Consider the following 16584-nt stretch of genomic DNA (forward strand, 5'->3'; position numbering starts at 1 on the left):
GTATCTTCCCTATTACCAGCTCCAGACTAGCTTTTAGTGATTTGGTTACCAGACCATGCAGCTCCCTTGAGTTTGATGTTATTATAATTATAACAAAAGGGGCGCAGGCAATGTGTTTATTTTAGCCATAATACTGGATGGGTTGTATCATGGCAGAGCTATCTACTTATTTTCTCAGAATGATTCATCATAGTTTACAGAGAAGAGCAGCCCCAAATTCAGGAGATTAGTTTTCATTTTATTTTTTAGTAAATTGCTTTGCTACCCATCCCTGTTTAATTAAGAGGTTAAAAATGCCTTATCCGCATGTATTTTACAATTTTGTCTAGGCGCATTATTTTGTAATCATTATTAAATATAGTATAAACACCTCCTTAATTCTAAGGAATATGCCAGGCACCGAGGAAACCAGGTTGAACAGAATAAGGTTCTAGCCCTTGAACAACATGGGGTTAATGTTGAGTAGGTAAATAACTGTAAAACTATGTGACTAATGCCATCACAGTAGTATGAATCAGTTGTAGAGATGCTCAGAGGTAGTTATATGTAATTCTAAAATCAGGGACAGTTTCTCAGAGGAGGTGATGTTATTGCTAAATCTTGACAGATAACCAATAGTTTTCCAGGCAAAGGGGAATGTGTCCTAGGAAGAGGAAAGAGACCTAAAGTGTGTAGTGTGTTTAGGGAACTATAATTAAATCACATAGTGGACCCAGCAGGTGTGGCTGGAAGTTTGATGGGAAGTAGATTCAGAAGTGCCTTCCATGCCATGCTAAATAGCTTGGACTTGACTGATGGTTTTAAAGTAGTGGAGTAGCAGAATCTTATTTGTACTATGGTATACTGGCTGCAAGCCCATGTTTCCCAAGGCACCTGCCTCTTCCTGCACAACAGAGAGGTAAGGGACAGTGAGGAAGATAGGGGCAAGGCTGTACTCATGTTCTGATGTGTGAGCAAGTTTTTAGATTGGTTGATTGAGTCGTTGCCTTTGTCCTAAGAGGTAGGTCGGATATAAATGGAAAAATATGACTAATTTAGATTTGTTGAATATAGAACTGATACATTGAAACTGAGTATGTAAATGTAGGTTTAACTATTGACAAGAATTGAAGGTCTTTCCTTGACATTGCTATACTTAAATAGAGTTATGTGTTAAAACATTTCAGGAATAGGCTTATAAAGTTCTTATGTTTTCCCCATTTTTTTGGTCTGTTAACAGGCACTATCTAAATAGCAAAGTTCTTTGAAATTATGAAAGCTTTGAAAGTCACATTTTAAATCTGATTGAAAAAAGAATGACCTCCTTTATGTGTGTGTGCTTTTTAAAATAGACTTTTTTGGCCACAGATTCTGGCTCTGATGCATTAGTTTTCTGTCTGCTTCTCTAAAGATCCAAGGATAGAGTTTAAATTAAGGATACATTCAAGAGTACCCTTCAGGGTAGGACCTAGCTCTGCACTGATTTCTATTTAGTGACAGTTGGAGAGCATTCTGAGAAATGTGTATAGATTATGTGATTAGTCACTTAGGGCCCCTGGCCTCCTGTTAACCTGGCCCTCTTGAGAAGCAGTGCACTGGGAGCAGCTGGGGTTGGTTGGGGGGGACTCAGTGCTGTTGCCTAGCAGTCCCAGAGGAGCAGTCATTAGGGGTTGTTGCCAAGCAACCAAGGGGCCATGGTGGTGCATCATCCCCCATGAGGTGTTACGGTAGTGGGCCTGCCCCCGTGGATGAAGCAGTACAGTTTGGCAGGGGGCCAAGCCTCCCTCAGAGGCACAAGTGTTGTTAGCAGTAAGTATTTGACCTTAGGATCAAAGATGATAACTTATGTTCTATAACCATGCAAGCAATTTATGGAATTATTGATGTAAATTTAATTAAACATGAACTGGGAGCAAGTCAGGTAGCTGTCGCAGCTAAAATTCTCATTCAACTACGTTCATTCCAGTTTCTTTCTCCTTCAGGCTTAGTTTGCAAGGTAAGGTTTCTGGGTAATGGAAAGTAATTTTTTCTTTATGCCTCATGGAATATGTAACTTTCCCTATTAATTTTATTTAGCCAAAGCAAGTATGTACATTTGAGAAAAATCATCAAGTTAATTCTGGTTTGGTCAAATCAGAAGATAATTTCACCAGGCCCACATCTTATTTTATTTTTAATATTTGACACAGTCCGTAAATGGCTCTTCAGGAGAGTCGATAAAATGTCAAGACTAATCAGCTTTTGTAAGAAGGCTGAATTTTGCTTTTAGTATTGAAAGTTGCCTGTGTTGAGCAATGGCTTCTCCTGAAGATCCAGGCGCATGTTTTAAAGGCCAAAATTGAGCTCTTTCAATATCTTGGAATAACACATAGTTGCATCAGAGGCTAAAGTGTGAAGCAGAGGAACGTGCAGCTGTCAGATTTGAGAAATAATTAACACTGACCAGCAAGAGAGAAGTGATAGGAACCTGATTTCCTTTCCTCCCACTTTGTTTTCATCTAGTATTTCTGGCCTTGGGCTTTAACTGTTTGCCTGCTGCTGTGAATACAAAGGGAAAGCTTCTCTGTTGCATTAGGGTCTATATTCCTTGAGGGAACTATATTCTTTACAAAAAACAAAAAACAAAAAAAACTTAAAAGCTTAAAAATTCCTCTCAAAAATTTCACACAGATTTTTGTTTTACACCCATGCGTGCACACTTGCTAATATGTCTAAGCCATTCATTTAGAGGACTACTTGGATATATATATCAACAGTAATAGAAAATTTAAATGTTTTTCTAAGATGCCTTATTTATAGCTGCTTACCACTTAAGAGTGATCATGATCATTTTGCTGTTTTTATCATATGCATCATTGGTAGGAGCATTCTACTTATTTTTGTTATATAAGAATATTAATAAATCTAGAGGCACCTGAGTGGCTCAGTCTGTTAAGCGTCTGACTTCAGCTCAGGTCATGATCTCACAGTTCATGGGTTTGTGCCCTGCATCGGGCTCTGTGCTGACAGCTCAGAGCCTGGAGCCTGCTTCAGATTCTGTGTCTCCCTCTCTCTGCCCCTCTCCTGCTTATACTGTCTCCCTCTGTCTCTGTTTCTCTCTCTCTCAAAAATAAGTAAACATAAAAATTTTTTTTTAATTAAAAAAAAGAATATTAATAAATCTAAAACATTAAGCACAGTATGTACTGGGAATTTTTCTATATGACTTCAATTAAGTACATGTGTCATTTAACCCTCGCAACAACTGTATGTGATAGGTGCTATTATTAAGGATATTTTACATTTGGGGAAATCTAGGCCTGCCCAGAAAGGTTAAGTAACGAGATCAAATGTACACAGTACAGATTTATAATCAGAAAGTATGTCTTTAGAATCTGTGCTCTCAGTCATTACAGAATTCTTTAAGCACCATATTATTTCATGAGGACAACCCAGTCAGTATTCACAACAGACTTGTTTTGGGTTTTAATGATATAATGCAAGAGAGTGCAAACTAAGTTTGCCTATTTTATTTTATTCTTTGGGTCTATACTCTATAGCAGGGGGCTTTTTAAATTATGCTTCTTTCCATCCACCCAAATTCTGTGAACATGAAAAATAAATTCAGCAGCAGTTAGCATTAAAGTTGTTTCTCTTTGGTGTGAGATATGCAGGAATGGGAAGTGGTTAAAAGAAAAATGAGAGGAAATGAATAAGTGAATTATTTTTGAATCAATCCTCCAAAAAATTGGTATTTCCTAGAGCTTTGAAGCAAAACAATAACTATTGTTTAGTCATAAAAGAAAAATAATATAGGGAAAAAGTTATATATAGAAGCTAGGTCAGTAGTCCCAAGAATATTGTGAGGCATCATGATGCATAGTGGATTAATCACAGGCTTTAGAGTCAGATCTGAATTTGAATTCTGTCTCTGTGACGTATTAGGTATGTGACCTTAGGGAGGTATCTCACCATCTCTAAGCTTTGAAAAAAGTCTGCTATGTAGTAGATTAATTGTGATGATTAAATGGAAGAAAATGCTAAGTGTCTAGCAAGGCTCATGACACAGAACACGTGTTTATTAAATGTTAAAACCTCTTTGTCTCATTTCTGTCCCAGCAGCAGCAGCAACACCGACAGCAAAGTAAAAAGAGAATTATCCAGAGGACCTGACAGGTCAAGGGAATTTCACAGTGGAATTATGGGAGCAAAGTTTGTCAATATTTTTAGGACAAAGTTGGTCAAGTTTGCCAAATTCCTATAATAAAGGCAGTTGTACCATGCTGGCATTACATTTTTAATTAGAAAACTTGTTTTTACTTTGCCTATTACACATGTTTATGATATTGACTTGAATCTAAGAAGACAGCTGGCTGTTTAACTATTTGTATTAACTGCATGGGAAACATGAATATATCTGATTCTTTGTCATTTTCATCAGTTCCTCTTAATTCATTTTTCAGCTACTAAGATTTCATTCAAAAATTGTTTAATTAATAATTTCAGATAAAGTAGAAATGTGACATTTAGGTTGAATTTTGATTTTGGTCATTTATATGTATTTCTTATCAACTACTCTAGCTGTAACCTTCTGTCTCCTGAAACGGTCTGTTTCCTCCGTGGTGTCTACCTTGTGGTAGACAACACTGTTTTCTGACTGACTGACTGACTGAATGAATGAAACAGGTTATTTACAATTTTATGTATGTGCGATAGCTACCAAAACTTTTGAAAATATAGTAGTCAAGGATTTGGCTAGTTGGTTTAAAAACTGTTATAGAAATCAAGCATATATAGTAGGAAAAATAGGAGAGAATAGGTTGAGTTAACGAGAGAGAAACAAGAACAAATAGAAGAATTTGAATAGAATAATGCTAATTTTACTGTGAAGACTTTTATACATGAATACATGAGTTTTCCATATTTCCACCAAAGTATATATTCATGGTATAAATTCATTTTTTAAAGAAACGCATAGAGCAAAAGTGAACATAAAACATTTGCAAATCTTGGTTTTAAAGTTATGATACATCTTTTGCTCCTGCAAGTAAAGATGTATGAACTTTCTATTCAGTAATCACTACCTGAGTACTTACAGTATGTCGTGCTAAGTCCCATGGATGAATGAATAAAACATTGCCGTTCAAGATGTTCACAGGCTGCTAAGGAAGATTGTTACACACAGAGCCGTAAGGCATAGCTTCCATGATTAGTGCATCGGAGAGTTATGAACAAAGTGATTTAGTGGCAGGGATTATGATTAGTCTTAAACTGGAGCAATTCCAAAGAGCTTTACAAGGGAAGCAGCATTTGAGTTGGGATCCTTTAAGGATGGCCTAGAGACTGCTAATTGAGAGCAAAGGATGATGTACATTGTAGGCAGAAGAGCCGGGTGGTTTCTATGTGGGCTGTTGGTGCAATTCTTTTGGCATTTGTTTCTAGCCCAATATGGCCAACAGGTTCAAACCAGTACATCTTATCACATCTTGTGCAAAGTCTCATGTATGGAAGGTACTCATTAAGTATTGATTTTGAGCATCTATATGAATAAAGAAACAAACTTCCAGATCCTTCTTACTATGTGACAATAATTTCAAATACAATTATACTTCATTGAGAGTTATTTTATTTACTTGGTTGTATCTATGCAACTCAAAGGAGAATTTAGACTTTGTGAACTCTGATTAACATTCATTTCACCCAATTTTAAGAAAATATAGCTGTGGTCTTTATTCCTATCACTCTGCCCTTCTCTTGCTTTACTTAATTTCTACACTTTCTTTAGTTTGTTTAGATGCATGAGTTCAAATATATCTCCCCATCCTTTTTTTAAGTCTAAAATATACACTTCCTTGAACTGAGGCTACAATGCTGTTTATATATGAAATGATATTTGGGTTGATATTTTGTATTTTCTCTTTAGAAGCAAAACAAAGTCATCCTGTCATACACATTCCACATTCTCCAGTTAAAACCTACAACAGAATGATAGAGAATAGGCATATATTTCGTATCTGAAAGTGTCCAGTAATGTATGGAGTAATTATCTGAGTTTTTAGGAGACTGCACTAACATTTGTGCCATAAATGACAGTTGGATTATTTCAGTTATGGTAGTTTTAGCCAATTAAAATTTGTCACGGTTTTGAGCCCCTTTTCCTTTTCTTTCCTCTTTAGATTCAGCAAGTCTTAGAAATCCAAATATGTTAGAGTATGATTCCTTTGGTATTTTCCCCCACTTTGGAAGCCCAAACAAAACCCTTTAGAGCATCATAGTCCCAGAAGGAAGCTGCAAGACTTAAAAGTGTGATCACAGCTACCTTTTCTAGGATCCCAATCTGAATCTAGAGTTAACACACAAGAAGCACATTTTTTATTGTTGCAGTTCTTCGGGGAGGGTAATAATAGTATTGCATATTTGGTATTTTATTGTATGTGATCACCCTTGATTCCCAGAACAGCCTATAGAGATAAGCAAGATAAATATTTCCATCCCCATTTGATAAACAAAGCTCTGCCATTTACCTAACAAGAAAGGAGATGACTCCTCAAAGTCAACAAGTGATAAATGGATGAACTGGATGAACTGGAACTAGAACTAAGATCACTGTTTCTGCCCTTTATTACAATGCCCTTGGACTTTCTTGTGCTGGATTACTTGTAAGCTATGAGGAAATATGAGAAGCAAAGGAAAAAGAAGAGTAATGAAATTATTTGAAAACTACCTTAAAAGATGGCTAGCATAATGCTGTTGCCATTTGGGGGACAAGATACTTCATTTGAGAATAATGGTTAAACATTTCCGCTATGTATAATTCTTGGGTTTTATACAAATTAAAAGTTCAGTTAGTGTTCCAACATGAATGGTGTGTGGAATATGGACTGGAAAAGGCTTGCGTCGAACCAGGGAGCCTACTGAGTGATGTTGTAACATCTGAAAGAACTGATGGGGTGGAGGAAGATGTGGGCATATGGTAATGGAATTGGAAGAGTGAGCTGAGGAACATTCTGAGCCTGAAATAGACAGAGTTTGGTGGTTTATGGGGAAGAGGGGTGAGAAGAAAACAGCAGACAGCTCTGGACTCTTTCCTGCTCTGAATAACCCTCGTAAAGTTAGACAGCACATATAAACATAGGAATATTGACAATACTGGCCCCACACTTTGTAGAAAAAGGAACAGGTAATCTCCCTAACATGAAACATGGTGCTCTCATCTAGGACAACTAAACATTTACCACATGCTCAAATATGTAGACGGCCCCAGTGAAAGGGGACCTGGGTTCAGCCACCTCTGTCAGGAATATATGTAGAAGTGAAAATAACTAATTTGTTTTCTGTACAATTAGTTTTAAAATAGGGGCTTTTGATATGTAAATACTAAAAAGAGTGTGAATAGGAAAACCTAGCAAGTGGATCAGATGCCTATTCACAGCAAATTTTCAAGCTACTTCTTGATATGGAGGCATTAGGTGTAGACTAAATTTTACTGGGTTCATTTTATCTTCCATAATTCCAAATATTATGGGGGAAACAATGTCTTTGCTTCTTGGCGTTGGAATTCAAATATGGACTGCTGCAGGGATTTGGTGCTTTTAAAATCACACATTTGAGAAAGGTTGTCACTCATCTAGTGAATCTATTTTCATTGGAAATTTGGAGAGCTGAAGAAAAGTATATATCTTGCTATATAGGTGATTTCACTATTCAGTAAGAATGTGTGTGACTGCTCATGTTACACAGTCTTAGAAGCAAAACTGAAGAAAGATTGCTCAGAACACAACTGATGAGTTTGAACAGTGAACAAAATAATAATAAGAAACACACTCCTCATTTATAAGGGAGTATTGAGCTGCTTACTCAAGGAAATTTATCCCGTTCCTGCTATAAATCAGAAGAGTATTAAAAAAAATCAGGATGAGGAATGGAAAAATAACAATGAATGTTGTTTGAAAATTGTGCAGCATTTTGTTGTTAAGTTAGACAATGTTATTGCCCAAGGAACCATGTGTTCTTTTCCAAAATAGACAAGGAATGAGAGATGTTAATCTTAATAAATCTTTTTCCCCCTTTGTTTCCTTCAGGGATCACGGGTATACTGAAAGGCACTTGATCAAGAGAAATCTGGGGGAAGCTGGAAACCATCAAGTTATTGAGGCCACACGGGGCAGAAAAGATAGAAGTAGGTACACTTTTGATCCATTGATCCTGCTATTGAGGATGTCCCTAAAAATATCTTTGTTGCTATAAAGCCAGAGGACAGCAAAGAAAAGGTGCAGTGGTAGTCTTTATTTTAGAAAAAAAAGTCAATACAGTTTAATCGAAGCTTGGTAGAATCTATTGTTAATGTCAGATTAATAGCAAATAACGCATGCTGAGAATTCAAGATTGACATTTTCATCTTGTGTTTGCCGGAGACCAGTGATTAGTACAGAGGCTGAGCCTGGCTTGATATTTACATTCTTAGTTGTGCTTGTTTAAGTTGTTCTTAACAGAGGAAGTCAGCTTACCAAAATAATGTTTAAAATTTATAGTCTTTAAAACAGAAGAGAAACTCACTAGGTCTGTCAGGTCAATTCTAATCTCCTCAGAGACCATAGTAAATACAAGCAAATATTTCTTTTTTTTTAAGTTTATTTATTTATTTTGAGAGAGAGAGTGTGCAGAAGGGGTAGAGAGAGAAAGAGAGAGACAGAATCCCAAGCAGGCTCCGCACCATGAGTGCAGAGCCTGACACAGGGCTCGAACTCACTAACTGTGAGATCATGACCTGAGCTGAGCAAAGAGCCAGATGCTTAACTGACTGAGCCACCCAGGTGCCCCCAAGTAAATATTTCTTGATGATACTGATTGGTGGACAAAATGTGAAATACTCTTTTTTGAGAAACAGATTTCTTTGTGCTGGTGATATGTATCTATATATCCATATATACTATGTATTTCATATTTACAAATAACATATATATGATAATGATTATATATGTATATACATATATATGTACATGATACCCATTTGTGTAGGTGAATATGAATATATACAGATCTCTGTATATACTCATATGTATATATAGAATATATATCACATATATTTATATCTGTATATGCTTTTATTCACCTATTCTGTCCTTTAAAAATGAGGCTACATTCATGTTGCAATCTTAATATTTCACGAAAATTCTATTACATTGGTAGGACTTATATTTGAGGCCACTTCACTGTTTTAGTGCTGTGTTCTTCCAGCCAAAGAGAGAGGCCTGCTCCCACCCTTGCACTTCAGATGGCAGGTCAGAAAACATGGAGTAAGCGTCAGTCTGTGTGAAGGTTCTAACATTCTCCTCCCACTCTCAGATTCCCATGAGAACAAAAAGCTCCAAGGGAACAGGAAAGAGTGGAAGACATTAAATTTGGTTTAGGCTCATTGCCTGGTTTTCTCAAAACCAGTACAACTTTTTTTAGTGACCCACAGTAGTTTCATGGAGACAGTGGCAATACGTTCATTTTCATGTGTTATTGGAGCATTTTTACTTTCATGTCAACTTTTAAATTTATGACTGCAGAGAGTAACACATCTTAATTGAAATATACCTTTTATTATGAAACAATTTCATACCAATAGTTTTATCAAAAGCACTTATCTTTCCCTGTAAATAAACAAAATCTCCATACTAAGAAAAAATAGCAAGTAAAATTGTAAACATTAATTTTGTATTTAAGGAAAATTAAGACTAACAAAATAATTTATTGAGTCTTTATTGTGGGTGGAGTATATAGTGATTTATAAAGATAATCTTCTGTAATCCTCACAAAAACTCCATGTGAGGAAGGTAAGGAAAGAATGGTTTTTCTCTGTGATAATAATGCACCTTGCCAAGTGCACACATTTAGCCAGTGGGTGGTGAAGTTAGGATTTGAGCCTAATTTTGTCTGATGCTTAAGCCTATGTTCTTGACCAGCTTGGATAGCAAGATTTGGCAGGGGCTAAAATATTCTGTTTAGATAAGTAAAGTATCTTGTTTTCATCAGGTATTTATAATCAGTGGTTGAAAATACACATTTTTCCCGAACACTTTATCTCATATTCTATGAACTCTACAAAAGAGATGAACACTTTTCTGATTCATTTAATAAAAAAAGCATAACACTAAATCCACCCGCCCCCCCAAACACTAGTAAAAGTAAGACAAAAAAGAATCACAGAAATTCATTGAAATACTGGACATAGGAATGTAGGTAGGAATCAACAAAATAGAATAATACAATAAATGATGTTTATTCTAGGAATGTACAAGTGGTTCAATATTGGGAAATTTATTAAAATAATTTTATAGTAATAAAGAATAAAACTCCTACTTTTTATTTCTTAATAGAATTCCAGATAACATTTGTTGAAATGCAACTCTATTTCTCTTAAGAAAAAACACATATATACAACAGAGTAACTTAGGAATAGAGAGATATTATTAAATTGTGAAAAAGCAATTTCAAGAAAACAAAAATGTTAGAGGCTTACTGGGTGCTCAATTTCATCATTTATAATTAACATCATTCTATAAATTCTAGCCAATACAACAAATTTTTTAAAAGACTAACATTTTTAAAACTTTAATTATATATGCTAGAAACTGTTCTAAATACTTTACAAATATTAACTCATTTAATTTTCATCACAATCCTAGGATACGAACTATTATCATCCTCATTTTATAAATCAAGAAGCTGAGGCCCAGAGAAACTAAGTAACTTGGCCAAGGTCACACAGCTAATAAGTGATTAGAACTCAAGTGGTTTAACTCATGTGTCTTTAATGTCAAATTATATGGTATGCTGACTCTCAAAGGTTTTAATTATTAGAAAAGAGGTGACATCTTTTTCACTTAAAAATGATTATATTTTTTATGAAAAATCCCAGAAAATTAACTGAAGAACTATTAGAATAAGAAGCTGTTAAGTTGCCATACAAAAGATAAATGTGAATAAATCCATTGACTTTTCAATAACCGCTAAAACGTGATGAGGAAATCTCATTTATAATAGCAATAAAATATTGTATATCTATGAGTAAACTGTGTAAGAAATTAAGGCTTAAATGTGTAAGGCTTAAATGAAGACAATAATATTTTATTGAGAAACACAAAATAAGATTAGCAGTAATGGAGATTTATACTGTATTCCTGGATGAGAATAGCACATGTTGTAATGGTGTTGGCTTCCCCAAAATAATTTATAAAGTCAATGCAATTCCACTTAAAAACACAGAGATTTTGGGGTGCCTGAATGGCTCAGTCCATTGAGTGTCCTACTTCTGCTCTGGTCATGAGCTCACAGTTCCTGACTTCAAGCCCCACACACTGACAACGTGCAGCCTGCTGCAGATTCTCTGTCTCCCTCTCTCTCTGTCCCTCCCCTGCTCACACACTGTCTCAAAAATAAATAAGTAAATAAAATAAAATGAAAACAAAATAAAAACAGATTTTTAGGAATATGTTGGCAAAATGATTATTAAAATTCATGTGAAAGAAGGGGCAGCCTGGGAAAGCACATTTTTGAGGAAGAATAATAAAGAAGGAATTTTATTTCCAAGTATTAAAAAATATTATAAAGTTACCATTACTAAGATGGTATAGTAAGTTTTACTAACACAGAGACTTAGAGGAACTAAGTCAGCTTGAAAATTCCCCAAAGAAATTTAAGCACATAAAGGTAATGTATAATAAAGACAGCATTTCATATTAGGGGAGAAAATACTGACTATTACATGAACACAATTCCAATAATTGGTTAATGTTAGGAAATACTGTAAATTTGGATCTTCTATTCACACAAGATACAAATATCTATCAAATTAAAGAAGAAAGAACAGTGAGACATAACTAGAAGAAAATGGATTGGTGAATACTTTTATAATCTTGTCTAATATGACATCAAGGGCAGAAACCATAATTGAAGCTTTATAGAATTGAAAATGAACATATTAAAACTTCTGTACATATAAGGAGAAAAAAGATTCTAGCAGCATGCCTAATAATGTAAAATTTGAAAATTATTTTTTCTTGATTTTTTGGGAATTAATAAATCAGCAAGTTCTGACTAACATTACAAATACACCACTCTCAGGGCGCCTGGGTGACTCGGTCGGTTAAGCGTCCGACTTCGGCTCAGGTCATGATCTCACGGCCCGTGAGTTCGAGCCCCGCGTCGGGCTCTGTGCTGACCGCTCAGAGCCTGCAGCCTGTTTCAGATTCTGTGTCTCCCTCTCTCTGCCCCTCCCCTGTTCATGCTCTGTCTCTCTCTGCCTCAAAAATAAATAAACATTGAAAAAAAAAATTAAAAAAAAACCAAAAAAACAAATACACCACTCTCTGAGGGCTTAATAAAGCAGAGCCCATTCTGGCATAGTAGTCATTTGGTATTGCACCTGCTGTAGGCACAAAGCATTACAGACATTTTGTAGAGTGAATATATAGTATGTCTTAGCTAAAAATAAAGATTGGACTCTAGAAATGACCAAATAGTGACATAGAAATTAGGATTATTCCACCTAAAAAAGTCAACGAAATTTGAGTTAAACTATCCAAGAAAGTAAGGAATTTCAGGTAGACAGTTTTATAATTCTTACATATTCCAAAGCATTTCATTTCAATAGAAGTTATTGACAATATGATTGAGTAATGTTTGAATTTGTATAATGAGTTAAAATGTTATCTCTAATAAAAATGAAATCATTCCAGTTTCCTGTCTTGGATTATGTCATAGTGGATAATTGCAGAAGAATGCCATGATGATCAAATTTGGAGAGAAGTATTTCCTGTTTTATTGTAGAACATAGTACAAGAAAGGTTGTTTTCTTCATCTCCCTATAGAGTAGCTTTGCTCCTTCAATGCTGGAGCCCTAGAACAAGTGGGAAAGCAGAATTCATTGTCATCAATAGACAAAGAAATAAAGGAAAAAAGTTTGATTTTATTTTAAATATCCCAGGTAATATCAGCTTGCACTATGACAATTCACACTAACACTAACAAAACAGTAATATTCTATCTTGGACCCTATTAGAAAAATTGCTGGGGCGTCTGGGTGGCGCAGTCGGTTAAGCGTCCGACTTCAGCCAGGTCACGATCTCGCGGTCCGTGAGTTCGAGCCCCGCGTCAGGCTCTGGGCTGATGGCTCGGAGCCTGGAGCCTGCTTCCAATTCTGTGTCTCCCTCTCTCTCTGCCCCTCCCCCGTTCATGCTCTGTCTCTCTCTGTCCCAAAAATAAATAAAAAACGTTGAAAAAAAAAAAAAAAAAAAAAAAAAAAGAAAAATTGCTAAACTCTGAGCCCCAAATATCTCATGAGAAAGAGTAACCAGCAGACCCATGAACTTCCTAATCTTTTTTTGTTCTCATTCAGTCCTTCTCAGTGTCTTTGGTCAATGTATTGATTCTTGGCCACTGCTATTCCTCCTGAGGTCACTGCCCCTGCTGCATGCCTTTCCATGGTGGTCCCTCAACTGACGTGGACCCCCCCACCTCTGCCTCTTCTCCATCTGTGGTGGCCTTTTGACTCCAGGGTCAAATTGCCCAATGTTCTGCATTCATCCACCTTTCCCCTTCTTTCTAACTTGACCATTGCTCTTGGATCAGGTTTGTTTTTTTAACTCTTTTTATCTACCAACTCTAAAGAGTTTTCTCCTTCTCTTATGCATGGGCCAGAACTATTAATAGGTGGCTTTTTGCCTTAGAGGTCTTGGTGCTGGGGATTGGCTAACAGCCATTATCAGTGTCCTTCCTATAAAAAAATTTAGGTACTTATGCAGTTATATCCTTGGCAGATTTCTCCTGCTGGCTCATGATGCATGCCTAGAAATGTCTGAATCTTAAAAAAAAAAAGAAATAAAAATAAAAAAAAAAAAAGATTAATCCAGCTTAGTCCCTAGCTCTAATACCCCTGCTAAAAAAATATTGATTAAAACATACATTTTTTTTGTTCATAGATATACACACTTAGTATGTATATATTATTGACCATCCTCAGAAAAAGGCCTGGAGATAGCCAAAAGGAATGTATAGAATGTTTTCTTTCTTTTTTTTAAGAGTTTATTTATTTATTTTGAGAGAGACAGAAAGAGAGCACAGGTGGGAGAGGGGCAGAGAGAGAGGGTGACAGAGGATCTGAAGCAGGCTCTGTGCTGACAGCAGAGAGCACTGTGTGGGGCTTGAACTCACAAATTGCGAGATCATGACCTGAGCTGAAGTCAGACGCTTTAACCTCCTGAACCACTCAGGTACCCCTAGAATATTCTCTTCCCATAATAAAAGCAAAAGAGAGGCTTAGCCATTTTGTGTTAAATAAGAGTAACAAAACTGAACAAGTACAACCCTAAAGATAAAGAAATCAATCTTGTTGATTTCATGCTAGCCGGACTGTCATCTTTGCAGATTGTTAGAAAACGGTTTGTGAAGCAGTCAGTTCTGGAGAGAAAAATGGGCAACAAAACAAATAAACAACAAACAAAAGAGCAGAACAAACAGACACCCCTGTAAAGGAGAGGAAAGCACTAATTGCTAGTGATCAAAATACTAGTCTTTTATTGTTTGTAGAGTTTGCAAAACTCATTTTCTCATTAATTATTTATTGAGCACTTACCCCATTTAGCCTGTGCCAGGCACTGTTGTGAGCACTGAGGATACAGAGCTGAAGACACTTTGCAGTTCTCCAGGGTTTGTGAACTGCCAGAATCTGAGGAGACCCTAAAGAGAGCCATATAAGGAGCGGCTGACATTTAGTAGTTTGGGGAGGTCCTGTGGATGACATGCTAACTTTCTTCAATTACGTGAGGAATATCATCTGTTCTATATGATTAAGAAGGAATAGGTTGAGTGGATGGGAAACAGAGGAAGACCTGTTTTTATTTAATCAAAGAAATAGCTACCTGAAATGGTAATAAGCTATTTCTGGTAATTGAGATGGTTTCAGAAGATTGGTACCGTTAGGAAAGAATGTGGCACAAGGAATTCATTTATGGGATGGTAAGAGCCTGGGGACAGAGGGTTGGTAGTTAACTTCTTTTTTTTTTTTAATTTTTTTTTAACGTTTATTTATTTTTGAGACAGAGAGAGACAGAGCATGAACAGGGGAGGGTCAGAGAGAGGGAGACACAGAATCTGAAACAGGCTCCAGGCTCTGAGCTGTCAGCACAGAGCCCGACGTGGGGCTTGAACTCACTGACCGTGAGATCATGACCTGAGTCGAAGTTGGCCGCTTAACCTACTGAGCCACCCAGGCGCCCCGGTAGTTAACTTCTCTTTGAGGATAAGAGTTCTAGGATCTGTTATTGAGATCGTTGATACAGTAGGGGCTCCCCTGAAGACAATACAGTGAGAGACTCTATGGCTGCTTTGAAATCAGGCCCACCAGCTTTGCACTTAGCTCCTAGACCTTGGCCAAATTTCCTATCTCCAAGCCCTAATTCCAACATCACAGAAATGGGGATAGTAATAGCATACGTCTCCTAGGACTGCACTGAGAATTGAATAAAATGAGTATAAGTCAACAAATTAAAAAATGTTTAGCCTATAATAGGACAGTTGGTAACTGGTAGTGTTATAATGGGGACTTTATCTTATCCTGGGAACACTTGGACTGCCTTAAACCATCCAGCAAGTAAAAATGATTCCCACTGTTGTAGAAAGTCCCTTTTGCCCTATCCTGGGATTTATAAAAACAAAATCTTTCTGAAATGTGCAGTGAGAAATAATAAGCACATACAACATTACAAAACACATTGGGTCTGTTGTTCCATTTTGTTAGCATTTGCTTAGTATTTATCTCTTCTTAGAAGCTAGAAAGATTCCTTTTTTAGCTCAGTCTCTAGCTCTTTGAATTATTCTAAGGGACCTATATTGTCAACCTATGCCAGTTAAATCAAAAAGGATCTTGGACAATGTGCTATGACCTGTTCAAAGAGAGCCTGCTTATGCATGTTGGATGACTTTGAAAGTCGCTGGGGCTTTGTTTGTCACTAAGTACCTGTGTTGCAATCAGTTCCTGTGTTTCAGTCATGTAGTTGGTATCAACCATTGAATAGTTCGATTCAACCATAAGAAGGCCAGAGGAACTTCAGGTGGTTGCACTAGAGCCAGGTTATGCCAACAGGAACCAATAAAGCAATTAGTGATTACCTGTAACACCAGCTCAGCAGACTGGTTGACTGCAGGTTATGCTTACCAGCTGCAATTAACAAGCCATTTCTATATGTTTACTTTTCCAGGCCTGGCTTTGATTAGCTCTGCCTTCTTTTGTTTCAGTAGTGCATGTTCTGTAATTTCTATATTGAGACATTTAAACAAGGCAGAGAACAAAATCAACAAAGAATAAAATCAACTCCTATCTCTCAGAATTATCATTTTATTGTATATTTGCTTCATCTTTCTTTTTAAAGAAATAAAAAGCTACAATTCATTAAACCTCCTTTCAGAAGCATCTATGAATTAGTGTCTATTGTTCCAATCCATTTTATACTTTTACTCACGTATTTATGCAACCACTTCAATATTTAGTCCTGGTTTGTGTTTTTAAAATTTACAAAACTAACTTCACACTGCTTTTCACAACACTGTTTTTGACATCTTTGTAGTTACATATAATTCTAT

The 16584-nt window shown here is 36.3% G+C and overlaps 1 protein-coding gene across 9 annotated transcripts in view; it reads left to right on the plus strand.

Moving 5' to 3' along the window:
- The window catches only part of PKIB (cAMP-dependent protein kinase inhibitor beta), a 170795-nt gene that overhangs the window by 78427 nt on the left and 75784 nt on the right, over positions 1-16584 (plus strand). For 8 of the 9 annotated variants that reach the window (XM_042939734.1, XM_042939733.1, XM_042939739.1 and 5 more), the window contains one exon: positions 8040-8137. The exons of the other annotated variant lie outside the window; for it this stretch is intronic. The gene's annotated coding sequence lies outside the window, so the exon portion shown is untranslated. The remainder of the gene's footprint in view (positions 1-8039; positions 8138-16584) is intronic. 9 annotated transcript variants of the gene reach the window in all.

The sequence above is a fragment of the Panthera leo genome, chromosome B2 (assembly GCF_018350215.1).
Source record: "Panthera leo isolate Ple1 chromosome B2, P.leo_Ple1_pat1.1, whole genome shotgun sequence".
NCBI lineage: Eukaryota > Metazoa > Chordata > Mammalia > Carnivora > Felidae > Panthera > Panthera leo.